Raw genomic sequence first — 16404 nt, forward strand, 5'->3', positions numbered from 1 at the left:
CCTGGGGCTCAAAAGAAGTGCAGCTACTCACCACCATCATTCTCTTGTCCAACCTGGTAGATATGGATTGGATTGAGCAGCTTTGTTTCTGATTGGGGATATATCATATCATATCATATCATATCATATATCATATCATATCATATCATATCATACCATCATATATCATATCATATCATATCATATCATATCATATCATATCATATCATATCATATCATATCATCATATCATATCATATTAATTTTCTGTTTTACAATTTAAAATACTCATTTAAACATCCTTAAAATATCAATCGGGATGCGGGTGGCGCTGTGGGTAAAACCTCAGTGCCTAGGACTTGCCGATCGTATGGTCGGCGGTTCGAATCCCCGCGGCGGGGTGAGCTCCCGTCTTTCAGTCCCAGCTCCTGCCCACCTAGCAGTTCGAAAGCACCCTTGAGTGCAAGTAGATAAATAGGGACCGCTTTATAGCGGGAAGGTAAACGGCGTTTCCGTGTGCGGCGCTGGTGCAGCTTCGTCACGCTGGCCACGTGACCCGGAAGTGTCTCCAGACAGCGCTGGCCCCCGGCCTCTTAAGTGAGATGGGCGCACAACCCTAGAGTCGGACACGACTGGCCCGTACGGGCAGGGGTACCTTTACCTTTACCTTTAAAATATCAATGACTTCCTTTCTTCTCTTTCCATGGTTCGTTTTGCATATCGTAAATCCCTGCATATTTTACAAAAACTAAACCATTCAGTATTCCATTATTGCATCCTTCAAAACTTATTTACACTGTTGAATTTATCTTAATATTTTCAGGTATACACAATCCCCCCCATATATTCAATAAACGTTTTCCAATCTTCTCTAAACATATATTCTTCTTGTTCTCTTATTCTGTATGTTAAGTCTGCAAACTGCGCATAGTCTGTTAGCTTAAGTTGCCATTCTTCCTCATTTGGGACATTGCTCATTTTCCATAGGTTATTTATCTATTTGTAACCTGCCCTTTACTTGAAGGTCCCTGGGTGAGGTAATGTACAAGATATATTAGAACCACAAGCACAATATTAAATCTGAAAGAAAACAAAAAACAGTGCCTTAAATCAGCATTACTGATACAGTCCAAATGAATGGTCTTCTTGGATTATCATGCTCTGGCCAAAATGTTAGCTCTTCCATTGTGACATCAATTCGCCAAGCAGAGAGAGCACCGTGAAGCCGGGGTGGACTCAGGTTCTGTCTTCTTGCAGTGAGGTCATTGGAGCCCTGCTGGTGTTTTGTGATCGAGGCTTTATTTACACATGGGCCCAGGCTGAGCATAGATGAAGATACTGCTGAACTCTTAACAGATGTCCCAAGTTCCTTGCTGCCCATCAGATTACTAAGACAACTGCCTGCAATATGAGATCCTTCCAGAGAGCAGCTCAGCCCTCTTATCTCATCTCCATTTCGTTCTGACTATGGCGCCACATTCTTCACGCACCATACCTAGAGCTGGACAGTCTGCTTCTGCCAGAGGGGTTGGTGTCAGTGCAAGGGGTCGGAGGAGACCTTCAACGGGTGGCCATCACTTTAGCCAGCAACCCAATTTAGCCAGCAACCCAAAGGAGGGGGTGCTATAGAGCTCCTGCAGGGTTTGGGGAGGAGCATGGGGGTAAGAGAGGGTGATAAACCCTCATGGCGTTCTTGTTAACACCACTGGGGGCTTCAGTTTGGCTCACAACTGGACTTGTCATAAAACGATCTTCTTCTTCTTCCTGCCAGTGACTACTAGTGGGCAGGACATCAAATCATCTAAATTCTCCTTTGTACACTAAGCTGTTTTTTCCACAAGACCACACACAAGCAAGACGCATTGTCAGAGTTCAAGCACACATTCCGGACAGGCAGAAATACTCAGGCAGCGGGTGGAGCTGGGCTGGTTAGGGGCGTGGCTTGGAGAGAGAGGGTGGTGGTCAGAAAGACCTGGGGGGGGGGAGGAGAATGCCAAAGGGAGAGAAGGGGTGGGAAACAGAAAATTAGGGGGAGGAACCCTGTACTCTCCCTGCTTCCATTCCAACCACACACCAGGCATTTCCTGATAGTTCCCAGCTACTCAAGAGAGGTTTTTTGGTGGGTGCTGTGTTCACCTGATGTGCACCTCCTTGTTTCCCCATGGCTGCACCCCCAAAACTCCTAGTCAGTGAAGTGGGTATCTGCACATGTGCAATGGCTGTCTCAAATGTACACACCTCAGCTTAATTGCTGCTTATGTTTCCCCCCCAAATCAGATGGAAGCTGGTTTGAGGGCAAATGCATCAAACGTCCATATTTCTTTATAAGACGACAAGAAACCTGTGGGTTGTGACTAGTGTCATGGGTACTCAGCTTCGGACACCAGTAGTGGGAGTGCACTGGAGTCAGAGTAAACAGTGTTGTGTTATCAGCCTTGGAATAAGCTCTTGATTCTTCTCTTTGAATCTGGCACTGCAGCTTTACCTGCCCTGCACCTGATGTCACATGTCGTGTGACAAGTGGGCATGGCTTGTGCTAAATGGACAAATGGGGAGACCAGGTGGGGCGAATTAGGCCCATGGGCTAGAGGTCCCCCTCTCTGCTGAACTAGTCCATCCGCTGACCAAATGCAGAAATTGCAGGCTATATCTTTATTAACCAGCTAGCATATGGTTACCAGATTTTTTCCAATGAGTCCGGGGACACTTTTTTTTTTTTGAAGCTTAGTATCAACAGGGAGTCAGTAGTGGAGATGGTGAGGCAAAGGACCCTGGGCCCAAGCACACATGCATATTGTATAAAGGTGCAAAGCCCTTCTATCGCACCCTGTGAAACATAAATGTGCAGAGTTTTTTAAAAACTGGACAACGGCTGGCCGGCCGCAACTCCCGAGCCTCCCCTAATCAGTCAAAACAAAGGGGGAAGGGGGCAGGAGATCTGTAGCGCTGGACATCCCAGGTTCCCCTTCGGCAGTGTCAGTGGCAGCAGCAGTCAGCAGCTGGGAGCCAGCCTAGTAGCGCAGTTGGTTCTGGCTGGCTTCAGGAGCTGCTCACTGCCATGGCGCCCGCCATTTTTCCTCGCCAGAAGTCCTCATATGATGTGTTGCACACAAGACACATCATATGGGGACTTCCAGTGAGGAAAAATGGCGGGCACCACGGCAGCAAGCAGCTCCTGAAACCAGCCAGAGCCAACTGCGCTACCAGGCTGGCTCCAGGCTGCTGAGACTGCCCCTGCCACATTTCCAGGGGGAAAAATTGCAAATCTGGGGACATTCCAAGGATGGAATTTGTCTGGGAACAGATTTGCGAATCTGGGGACTGTCCCCGGGAATGGGGAATGTCTGGTAACCCTACGCTAGCAATCCTTCCCTGCTTTCCCCTAATGGGAGTACTGCGATTTGGAAGCGGTTCTGAAACTTCTCCTCTACCGTCATATAAAGTGAAGTAATCAAGCTTTGGGTTCTTTTAGGAGTTAAGAAGGAAGAGAAGAAAAACAGAAATAAAGCGTCGCACATAAAACTTTCCATTTGCAGAATCTGTGTCCCGAAGAAGTGAAAGTATGCCTGGAGTCTAACAACCTGATTAATTCTGATTTCTGGGACAAGCTGCCAGGAGCGGGGCGATTAGGGCACGCTTAAGGTTTTTGACAGGCGCAAGCGTGGAATGCGGCAGACACCCTGTGGGGAGGCCGACGTGTGCGCATGTGCTTCTTGGAAACTGTCTTTATTTCTCATTCCCAGCTTCCTAACTTGATGTCTTTGACAGAGAGGGCAGGCCTGCTTTTGTGCGAGTCGGTGTGCTGCTGCAGTCATTTAGAAGCCCCCAAGAATGAGGTGATTTGCAAGGGAAGGCAGGAAATGCAGGCCCCTCCGTCCCCTCCTCTTCTCCTGGAACCCCAGCCAAGGCCTTAATGCCACTGAGGCAAAGTGAGAGCGTGGCGCACAGTAACCATGGCCACAGAAAGGAGCCCCAAATATAACGCTTTGAAAGGGCTGCTTTTGCAAATGACCTCACAGCATTTTCCTCCAAGTAAGTAAGTAAGTAAGTAAAGGGTTAGGCTGTGATTTTTTTGCACATGACACGCAAAGCTGCACGGATGAATCCCCACCCCCTTTCTAACCTTCTTGGCGATTCGTACTGGAGCTGCTGCAGATTATTATTTATTATTATTGCTGTAGCTGTAAAAGGGGGAGTTTCACAATGCTGGTTTGCTACCAATCAGGCTGGAAGGAGCTCCAAGGTGCAGCAGAAGAGAGTCAAAGAGGCACCCTTTGTTTCAGGGTTGTTGCTTCCCCTTAGCTTTGCTCAGTTTGGAGGCCATCCAAAGCCAGCCTTTTGCTTAAGGCACATTCTACCCAAGGACTTCTTCTACCCCTCAACTGTGCTAGTAAAAGCGGGACATCCCGTTTCCCCCCACAAGAGCACAGGGGCCATTTTGGGAACCGCAATCCTGTGTGATTCTGCACATCTCACTCCCCCAAAAAGCGCTTTTGGGGGCTGCAATTTCAAGCAGGTGACGTGACTCATGAGGGACTGTGGCCCCGAAAGATGTTGTCCCGGTTTTTCACTGTGATGTGTTGGAGAATATACTCTGTGTGTGCCCTAGTTAGCCAGGTAGAACACCTGATCCAAAGCCCACACTGCTCCATTTGGTTTTCAATTGCTTTTGAGGCAGGAGTTCTTCTTAACTCAGTCTGAGTGTGGCTGGTCTTGGGTCCGTCCTGAAATTTGACTAGGAGTCAGTCTCAGGCTCTCTGAAAATAGTCACATGTACTATTTCAAAAAGCCATATGAAGAAGCCAGTTGTAGGAAAAGCCAAGCCTTGGTTTGGCTTTCACTCTCATCTTCTGAGCACTGCCTGGAGAAGGTCTAGACTAGAGCTAGAATGGGGACTCCACCTTATGTCCATAACCAGGATTATAGCCCTTCTCCAAGTATTGTTAGACTCCAACTCCCATCAGTCCCAGCCAGCAAGGCCAATGGTCAGGAATGATGGGATTTGGTGTCCAGGGCTGACCAACCCATGAGGCAACTGCCTTGGGTGGCAGGACCCACAGGGGCAGCAGATCCAGCCTCCAAGGAGTGCATCACCCATCACTGTTGCCGCTGTGCATTTCTTAGCAACCCCCCATAATGCCACCTCTGCAGCAGCCTCTTGGTGAATATGAGGCATTGCTGGTCTCCTCCCAACCCTAGGGAGGAACTGGCAAGGGCTGCCCTCTGAGGTCTTTCGGGCTCTGCATCTACACAGTGTGATTCAGGGCAGATCCCTTTCCCTCGAAAGGTTCGACCATTGGGTAAGGTTGATTTGATTCCCCACTTGTTCCTGATGTAGATCTTCACTCACTCCTAGTGGAGGAGGCACAATCTTGTGTTTCGCCTCAGTTTCCAAATTGCCTTGGGCCAGCCCTGTTGGATTCCAATAACATTTGGAAGGCCACAGATTCTCCACCCCTGCTTTAAGATAAAACAGGGTCTATGGATTCTCCTGCCCAGCATCACCACAGCCTTTCTGCTTGGCCACCTGTGGAATAGGCACCAAGGGTCTTTCAGGCCTGCCAGATCCACAGAAGCAGGCCTCACCTGTGCTGGCTTCATCTCGCAGGAAGAGCTTTGGCGGAGGGTTTCCCTGTCAGAAAGCCAAAGCAGACCACTTCAGGCCTTGCTGCAGTATATTTGCCTCAATCCTTGCAAGTGTAACCGGCTGAGCTTTTTCAATAGAAGGTGAAGATTAACAGTTCTGCGGAAATGAATTTCAGATTGTAACGTCGCGTTGTAGTATTTGGAATTTGTGTTGTGTTTAGATAGTTCCAGCCAAGATGTGTGTAACCGGATATGTGTGTAACTGAAGCAGCGTGCACTTCAGACATTCACGAAAGAATTCCCGCGGGAGACTCGCACAAAGAATTTTGCCAGTGATTTTTTGGAATAATGAGTAAATTTGAGAACTTTGGATCGGCTCACAAAGAAAGCCAGCTGCACAATCCAGCAGATCAATTATTCCATATAGGTTATATTTGTGCAGCTGCTGCCCTTCGTTCTGCTTAGACAATTCTTGCATTTTAACATGAATCCCCCCCCCAAAACCAATAACAGCCTCAATTAAGCACCACACGTCCTCTGCATCTCGCCAAAGGGCTGGCCCAGAGCATTCCAGTGAAGTCAGTCAGAACTGGTCCAATCATTTTTCTGGCCCTTGGACCAGGCCCCAAATCCCAAATGTGAATGGACAGAACTGCCTGTGTGGTGCACATTAAAGTAGTCATCTAAAATATATGCATGACGTCACAGTGAAGGGCCCCTTGGAGCTGCAGTAGAACACAATAGGACAAGTCAATGCTGAGCAAACGCGAACTCAGGATCTGGGCTCCAAACAAATAAACATTATGAACAAGTGTTGGCTTTTGCATTGGCTTACTTAATTCATCCTTATCCTAAAATGAACACCTTTTTAAAAAAAAAAAAAAAAAAGCAGAACTGGGCATTTTCTTATCGCAAGGATTTCAGAGCCAGGATTCCCACTTGTTTGGCAATTGGCTGAAGTGATATACCGGAAGGTCCATTTTCCACCTCTTCTCCTTGCAGCGCATAGTTGAACTATGGAACTTGCTGCCACAGGAGGCAGTGATAGCCACCAACCCAGATGGCTTTAAAAGATGACTGGACTAATGGATGTCAAAATAAGGCTATGGGTGGCTAGTAGCCAAAATGACTATGTTCTGCCTCCATGGTTGGAGGCAATAGGGCTTCTCAAGGCCACTTGATGGAAGCCACAGGAGGGCAGAGGGCTCTTGCGCTCAGGTTCCTGCTTGCTGGTTTCCCACATGCATCTGGTTGGCGACTGTGAGGGTAGATATTGGAGTAGATGGGCCACTGGCCTGATCCAGCAAGCTCTCCTTATGTTCTTAAGGCACAGCATGACGAAAACGGAGGGGCATAGGTATGTCAAGGGAAATCAAATTGTGTATGGTGGACTCGGATCAAATTGTGCACGGCTTCAGAAATGCAAGTGGTTATATTTTCCACAGTCCTCCCCTCCCCAGCTACTTCTCACCTACTTAACCACTTTCCATATTGCCTTCACACCACACCTGGTGACAGAGGCAGTTACTAGCGCACCAGCCATGACCCCTGCAGTTCTGTCAGCGTGATGCGCTGAGCCAGCTCACCGTGTCACACATTCTGTGCCAGGAATGTAGCATTCCAGAAGATAACGTGTGCAGAAGTGGGCTTTGTGCTTTATCCTGAGTGCTGCATTCCTGGCATGGCAGTTTGCAGGACAGGGTGGGGAGCTGATGAGATGCAAACAATTAATTATTGGCAGATAGCCCCAGGCTAAGGCAGGGAGGTATCTCAAAATCACAGGTAGTGAAACAGAGGCAACAAATGGAGCTGGTGGTCAGACATTCGGTTGTTTATGGAATTAGATACTTAACCTCAGTGACCTTCTTTGTGGAGCTGCTGGATCCACTCAAAATCAATACGTAACAAGAAATCTTTATCTATATCCTGGACAAGCCCTGCCCAGAAGGAAAAAGTACTGGATATTTGAGGAAGGGCAGAAGCTCAGCTGTTTGGCATATCCTTTCCATGGATAAGTTCCAGGGTTCAATATCTGGCATCAGCGGCTGGGAAAAGCCCTGTCTGAAACTCCGAAAACCTTGAGCAGGGAACCCCTTTTAGGCTGTGTGGGCCAGATCCTTATTAGATCCTAGCCTTGTGGGTCAAATTTGAGGGGGGGGGGTGGACTCCAGGCAAGTGAGCCTTTGAAAGCACCGTGCAGGGCTTGCAAGAGAAAGCAGTGGCTGGCAGGTGGCGTCTTACTTGTTGGCTTTGACCGGGCCAGAGCTGCTCCCTAAGTGGTTTCACTCAGGGAAGCAGTGCTGATGGGATCAAAAGGCATTGCCTCCTGTTTCCCTCCATGCTGGTGATATCCTCTCTCATTGAAAAATGAGAGGTTGTCCCAATTCCCAGAGTGCTTGACTATCCTGATACTATAAGTTGGAGTAGCCAACCTGTTGCCTTTCAGATGTTGTTGGACTAAAACTCCCATTATCCCTGGCCATTGGCCATACTGGCCAGGACTGATGAGAGAGTTCAAGAACTCAGAGAAGGCAAATTGGCTATCCCTGACATAAGGCAATCACATTCAGGTTCGGGTAATCAAGGCCCCATTATGGCATCTTAGGCCTTTGCACATAGTGTCTAGCTGAACATTGGTCAGTGCCTTGTTCCCCCCCTATGGAGTCAGCTTTGAGACTGTGCTCCTCAGAGGCTCTTCAAGATGGTGTCAAAGAGGTACAAGTCATCCCCACTGATCAAGCAAAAGAGCACCGAGACCTGGGTTTGAGCTGAATGCAGCCTGTGTGTCTGGATAGGCTTGTCTCCCCAGCAAGGGGGTAGCCAGGCCATGTCAGAAGAGCATTTGGTTCTGGTGATGACAGCCAGAGCTCTCCTGACAAAAGGGTGTCTGGAGAGTGTCAACCTGGGAACACTGCTTGGCCGCTCTTAATGTGCTGCTTGTGTTAATTAAATCAGTCTCCTAACCGGTCTCTGGGGGATAAGTTTACACACAGCTTGCCTGGTTCTGGCATCTTTCTGGCCCCTTTCTCTTGCAAGTCCAGAGCTCTTTCTGTGCAGCAAAGCCATGAGGTCATTGTGGAGGCTTAGAATCAAAGATGGAAAAACACACTTCCAACAGTGGGAACATGCAGGGAGAAGGAACTGACAGAGGCACGGGAGAAGGGTGGCGGAGGGAGGGTTTTGTATGATGAACCATGTTGCAGGGCCAGGAGTTAGGAAGGGCCAAGCTTTCTATAACTTGTTGGGGGGGACTTGGGGTCTGAGCTTAAATGGCTCTGGTGAATCAATACAGAGATGGCATCTGCTGGAGGGAATTGGGCTTATGGGCTGGTGGCTGTGCTGTGATCCATCAGAGGGACCTTTGGGAAGGAGTGCTACATGCGCAGCTTGATTCCTGCCCACCATGGCTTTGGTTTTATGAGCTGAGACCAGATGAACCTAAGCATCTTTATCCCAGCTGACACCTCTAAGATGCTGCGTGGGATGGTGACAACAAGCAGAATCAAACAGGATGCGTTAATAGTTAGTCACTGCAAAATGTCAGCATGGGAAGCAAAATAAGGAAGACAGGCAAAGGATTGCTCTTTCAGGGCCTGTTCCCACAACCATTTCTGCACATCACAGGCTGGCCATTTGACCAGGGTATGTTGACTTTTGAGCTGCAATGTGTACTACGTGGGGAGACCTTCTGTGCAAACATTGGTGACACACAAAATTGCTTCTCACCCCAATGGACCATGGATGTTGAGATGGAAGGGAAAGTTTGGGATTGTGCCCTGTCCAAACACTGAAGAGTGGTGAGAGGCCAGGTTAAACAGGACCATTTTGACAGAGTTTGGTTTTCATTTATTATCTACGTAAACAGAAGCAATAATACTGCCCCCATGCCCTCCTATAGAGCAGCTAGGTTACGAATCCCGGATGTCTTAGTGCTGCAGTAGAGTCTTGTACACATTGTGCTGTTTTCACTCAGTTTGCATTGCGAGATTGCAATCTGATCGTGCCACTCCACAAAGTTTCATTGTTCTTGTATTTGTATTGTTGTAAGAGCACTAAAAACTTGGGGGGGGGGGAACCCACTGATGACACACAGAGAAGCCATCTGTTCACATGCCATCACAAGTGGCGATAGCATTCAGATACCTGCTCCCTGCTGACTTCTGCTCATGGCTCCAGCACTGGGCAGTTCTACACATAGCAGCACAAGTGAAAACTCAGCAGGATCTGGCTGAAAATCACAGACGCAGTGCTCAGAAATGGGTAGTTTGAATTCATTCTTATTCTTACCGCAAACTCAGTGTTAAGAAGCCATTTTTCTCAGCACCGTGTAGACTGCTGAGAACCATGAAACCTGGTCCTTGCCATGTTACCAGCTATCCACAGAATGGATTTTCTTTTTTATCTAGGAAACCAAGGACTTAACAAATGTACTGTGGCATAAGATTTCATGGGCTAAGATGAACTTCACCAGATGAAGGAACAGAACCATTAGATGATGGAGACACTAGCTCAAGCCTAGGCTTTAAGGTTCTATGGTGTTCCTTGTTATTTTTGCTGCAAGTGACTAGTGTGACCAGCCCTCTGGAAGTTTTTAACATGTTAAGGAGATGTGCAAACACAGTTTTCAAGGGTGGATACATGAGATGCTTAACAAAATAAAAGAAAACCATTTTTGTTCTTCTAAAGATGTTACATTAAAAAAAAATTCCTCCCCTTAATAACTGTCAGTCACAAGCTAAATATCTTTTTGGCTATTAGCCATAAATAAGATCCTGACTTTTACCAAGATACAATGCTCCAATTTACTTGGGGCATTTTAATTGACTATGCAAGGCTTTTGGATTCACCTAGGCTTCCTTTGACTCTGGCCTTTGCTTTTTAGAAGATCAAACAAGACCTTTGAGAAAACAGAAAAATAACATGTGGCAACTTTGGGGACAACTAACAGCCGTGGCCCTGGTTTCAGTGGGAAAACTGGGGGCGGGGGCAAATCTGGTTCAGGAATGTGGCACTGGATCAGAGCCTTGCATGGCTGCTTTCCCTTCAAAAGCGAAGTGGCAGCATTAAAAAGTGTGAATAACATGATCTGGTGTATGGACCTTAGCACATCGCTGTAAAATGCCTCCAGAAAGAAAGACCATGTTAAAATGTATACAGTTAACAGATTTTCCACAAAAGATTTGTGAGAATTTGCATATATTGTATATTTATACTTGCTCTAACACTGTTCAAGATGATTTATTACACCTAGCTTATAAAACTGATTGCTCACCAAATTCCTTTGGAACCAGCTAGAAGCCGTTTGAAAATGAGTGGTCTCTTGCAATCCATGCACTGTTATTGGTGAGAGTCTCATAAGGGCAGAATTCTTTGCTTCAGTAAAGGGAGCAAAACTGAGTTTCTGGGTAAAGATGGCTGCCTGAGCATCATTGTACCATCTCTTAACTCTGTACAAACATTGTGCACCCTCTATTCTGTTCTTCAGGAGCTGCTTCAAAATGCTGGGGTCAGCCGGGCCTGGGGCTTCCTAACATGTACCCATTGTCTCCCCCAACCCTGCCATTGCTTCCCAAGCCCTGATTGCTTTGATACCTTCTTGCAAGCCAGATGAACCAAGGGCTGGTTGGGCCTGACAGTTATGCAGCATCTAGAATTTGGCTCTCTAAATACCTGGCTCTGTTAGGTTTTTCCCCTTGAGGTTACAAAGTGCACATATTTCTCACAGAACTGAGTCCTGCAATTTTGCTGCCAGTCGCTCAATAAGTTTCCTGGAGCTGGGCAGGTCGTTACCCTTTTGCTAGGGATCATTATGGCAGCTTTGACATTTGCTAGGGCTCATTTTCCCAGGGTGAGTCAGCCAACTCCTGAAAGGCAGCACTGAGCTCCACACAACCCTGTTTCACACACATCCCTTGAAATTTCATTCATTTTGAGCAGTGGTATCTTGTCAAATCTTTGGGCAAAGCTACATTCTACACACTCTTCATCTGCAAAGTATCTGTTGCCTTGGGATGAACAGTAATTCTGGCATCCGGTGGCCTGTGGCACAATGGAAGGGATCCATTACGCCATCCATTTTCAAACTGATCCTTGTTTGTGGTTTTTAATGTATGATTTTTGTTATTGTTTCTGTATATGCTGGAAGATGCCCAGAGTGGCTTGGGTGACCCAGCCAGATGGTGGGGTATAAATAACACAATTGTTGTTGTTGCCCCAGAGATGCACAAAAGCATCTTCCATTGCAAAAGCTGTTCTTCTGGAGCCATTATTTTGAACATGCCCTAGAACTTCTAAGGCAAAGGTGGGGAACCTTTTTCAGGCTGAGGACTGCATTCCCTCCTGGCCAACCAGTTAGGGAGGCTATGTACCACTTAGGGAGGGGAGAAGAAATTTCATTTGGTTCACATTTAAATGTGAACTTAGTTGGCACTTTCTGAAACAGGAATCAAACCGAAACAGGTGTCCTTTGAAATTCCCATTCCTTTGAATTTTGCAGTGCAGTTCTCCAGTCATGTAATGTGTACAAAAATGCATAGATGAGGGTAAAGTCTGCTTGCACCTTGGGGAGGTCACTTTGGTGCTGCTAATGCAGTGGTTTGTCTTCACCCCCAGAGGCACACTCCATTGTCTCTTGAGACAGATGCCAACAACAACAACTCTTTCTCTGGGTACCAGGAATGTTGGGATTTGGGGTGATGGAGCTAGCAATGAATAATTATATAACCTGAATTATATAACTTGCTCTTTAAAACAAAACACATCAAAGGGAAGAGATTTTAATTGCAAGTATTTTCATGCAACTTAAACCGCCTTTCAGCCTCTCTTGCATTTATGTAAACATTTCATCACAGCTGATGCAAAACTAGAAGGAGCGCTAAGGTGAATGATCCTTCTCTGGCTAGTGCCATTTTACATTTACATTGCAAATTGATTGAACCAAGAAATGGGCAAAGTCTCACAAGCAAAAACTCCTAACGTTGGTTTTTTTCCATTTTAAAATTCCTCTCACTTCTCATTCTGATGTTTATGATCTCTTTCCCTTTCTGCTTTCAAGCTACGTCTTCAGATAGTTCTCCTGAAAAGGGTTTGGGTTTTTTAAGGACTAGTGAAGCAGTGTGCTCTTTTTTTCATTGGAATAATTTGGAGTATGTTTGATTTCAAATCTTCCTGGCCAGGGGTCTGATGGAAACTCTTGAGAGTTGAATAAAGCTCTTTTCTCCATCCCTGATATGATGTGGGTTTTGGATCTTATGGACGGGGCCCAGTAGAACAGGCAGCCACTTGTGCGGGTGAAAAAGAGGCTCTTCTCAAACCAGAAAGTAAACAGACAAACTAAAGGGAAAACCAAACAGGGTTGGGGTGTGCCCAGTGTATGGTGGACGGGGAAATCCAGAATCAACAGAGCTGCTGCCAAAACAATGTGAAGCTGTTTTCCTAGCCAGAGAACGTTGCTGAAATCTTCCTACCTTAGCAGTGATGCTTGTGATGATATTTCATCAAATGATTGAAATATTTGGTTTCCTGAGACTTCCGGTCGGTGCCAGCGCTTAATGGCGGTCCTAGCTCCGAGCTCCGGAGAAGGACTGCTTCGCAAGTTCGGGTCTTACCCGCTACGGCAAGCGGGGGACCCCTAAATCCCAGGCGCTGAAGCCTGAGAACAAGGAGACTCGGTGGGCACCTTTGCGCCCCCCGGTACCGTGAAAGAGCCTTTTTAAAGGCTACGGATCGACATCGGGAGTGAGCGCGGTGCTGAGAGTCGCTACCCAGCCTGCGAAGTGAAGCCGCGTCGCCATAAGCGGAGAGCGCCGATTCCTTCCTGAAAAGAAAATCTGGACTGAATCCCCGTGAGTAAGAGCTGAAATATAATCGGGACTTTTCAAATTTTAAAAATTGGGCTAAAAACGGGGGAGATCTAAACAAAGGAAGTCTGCCTCCCCCCGACTGCATGAAAGTGAAAGCAACGGAGCTCTAAACCTGCATCCGTTTAAACCAGCTCTTTGATCAGCTTAACCGGACATTCCGACCCTTTGATCTCCCCTCTAGCTAGCAGGGCAGAGGGGAGGTGAATTTGAGCAATAACTGCAAGATTTGTTGGAAGTAAAAAACCTCTGCTGTCTCACTTATTTGAAAGCATGAAACGGTCTGCCTTCTTAGTACACTGAACTGACTTTTTCCTGTGAAGTGATACTCTGATACAAAGTTTCCACAGTGCCTGGCTACTGTACAATACAATAAGAAGTAGCATAAATAGGGCAACTGTGGCAATTTGAAGCAACAAGCTTTTAGACTTTTGACTGGGTTAATCTCCCTTTTTATATTTTGGACATTTGGGACAGTCTCCTTTGTCTCTATACTTGGAAACTTTGCTCTATGGCCATTTTGATTTGCTCCCTCTAGAGGACAAAGTGAAGCCCGGCACGGCCTAAGACAGTGGAATTTTCCAAGGGAGAATAAATCCCGTGGGAACTGACCTTGACATGAGTGGCACACAAGAAGAGATAGTCACAAGGGCCAAGACCAAGCAACAACAACAACAACAGCTGCAACAGTTACAGGCAAAGAAAAGAGGCTCAATTTCAGGCGCAACAGTTGGATCAACAGGAACAACAGCATCAACAGGACAAGACAAAGGAGCAGCCGTCTCTATGGAAGCTGTGACAGATGCCTTGCTTAAGATAAACCAAACTCTGGAGTCTCTGACAAAACAGACTTCAGAGAATACACTAAAATTAGCAGAAATTTCAGCAAGATTAAACCAGAATACAGAATCTATAAATAAATTGGTGGAGGAAAACGCCACTACGCGTCAAATTGCGGAAGACGCCAAAGCTACTGCGGGAGAGACACAGGAGAAATTAGAGCCGATCGCCAAGAAGGTTTATGAGCATGATGCAACCTTGGCCTTGTGGGAGCTACAGAGGAAAGAGAGAAATTTAAAAATAAGATTGATCCCGGAGAATGAAGGAGACAACCTTGTGGAATACTTGACACAGGAGTTTGTGGATTGTTGGGAACTCCAGGAAGACGAATTCAAAATTACGACTGCCTTTAGATTGGGTAAGAAGCAAAACAGAAAGACTCCGAGAGACTGCTTGATTACACTCAGATCCAAGGAGGAAAGAGACAAAATATTGGGACTACACTTTGAAAAGGCCTTGCAGATTGGAAACTCAGCTGCACAGATCTTTAAAGACATCCCAAAATATTTTCTGGACTTAAGAAACTTCTACAAGGACTTAGCCCTTTTATTAAAGAAAAACGCTATTCGTTTCAGGTGGGAATTCCCACAAGGGCTGTCATTTGACTTTAAGGGAAACAAGGTGAAAATAAAGACAATTCAAGATAAAGACAAATTTTTGGCAAGATACCAGGAGGACTTACAGAAGGGGACTGTTGACGTACTTGCAGAACAGAGGAGAGCATTGGATATCTTGAATCTCTCGTTTGGACAAAAACCACTACCATCAGAAGAAGAGCAACAACTTGGAGCTGTTGGAGGAGCCTTAGAAAAATAACAAGATGGCTCTGCAATTCCTCAGTTGGAATTGTAATGGGCTCAATGGGCCTTTGAAGAGAAGACAAGTATTTCATATATTGAATAGAGAACAATTGGACTTGATATGCTTACAAGAAACTCACATAACCAGAGCCCACAGGAGATTACTTTCAAATAAAAGGCTAGGACAAGAATTTATTTCATCAGACAAGGTTAAGAAGAGAGGAGTTGTAATATATGTGAAGGAGAAATGGGCTCCAAAAATGATATTCAAAGATGAACAAGGGAGATATCTGGCTGTGGAGATACAAGTACAAGGAGAAAAATTCTTAGTTGTTGGAATTTATGCACCAAATGAAGGCAAATCCGACTTCTTTAAGAGACTTCATGAAACTTTGATGGACTATCTGGACTACAATATGATAATTATGGGAGACATGAATGGCGTGGTCTCCACTAATATGGACAAGGCACAAAGACTTACAGTCACCAAGGAAGGGAGACTCCCTAAGACTTTTTTCGAAATGACTGAAAATATGGACTTGATAGATATCTGGAGAACAAGGAACCCTCTGGAGAGAGAGGGAACCTTTTTCTCCCAAGCAATGATGACCTGGACCAGAATCGATCAAATCTGGGTTACTAGTGGAATGGCTCCGAAGATCAAGAAAGTGGAAATCTGCCCAAAAACTTGCTCCGACCATAACGCCGTGAAGATGGAGATGAAACTCACAATAACTGGTCAATTTAGATGGAGAATGAATGACACCCTCTTTCGAGATAAGGAGATTCTCACGAAGGCCCAAAAGACCCTAAAAGACTATTTTGAAATAAATTTGAGGACCGACGTGGAGAAAAGAGTGATCTGGGACGCAAGTAAAGCGGTGATGAGAGGATTTTTGATTCAACAAAACTCAATAAAGAGGAAAAAACAAAATGAGAAAAAAGAGAAGATTCTGGAAATGATAAAGGAAGGAGAGAGGAAATTAAGAACAAAACCAAAGTCTCAGGACATTTTAAGAGAGATTAAATTATACCAAACACAATATATGGAATTGATGAACCAAGAGATTGAATGGAAGATAAGGCAAATGAAGCAAAAGACTTTTGAATCAGCAAATAAATGTGGCAAACTTTTGGCATGGCAATTGAAGAAAAGGCAGAAACTAAATACAGTTACAAGCCTAGAGGTGGATGGAAAGAACATATCCAAACCCAATGAAATTAGAAATTGCTTTTTAAGCTATTTTAAAAAACTTTATACCCAAGGCCCGCAAAATGAAGAAGATATAGACAAATTCCTCGGAAAATATGGACTACAAAACATCTCTCATCAAAGTAAG

The sequence above is a fragment of the Podarcis liolepis genome (genome assembly GCF_965112155.1).
Source record: "Podarcis liolepis genome assembly, chromosome: 2".
Taxonomy (NCBI): Eukaryota; Metazoa; Chordata; class Lepidosauria; order Squamata; family Lacertidae; genus Podarcis; species Podarcis liolepis.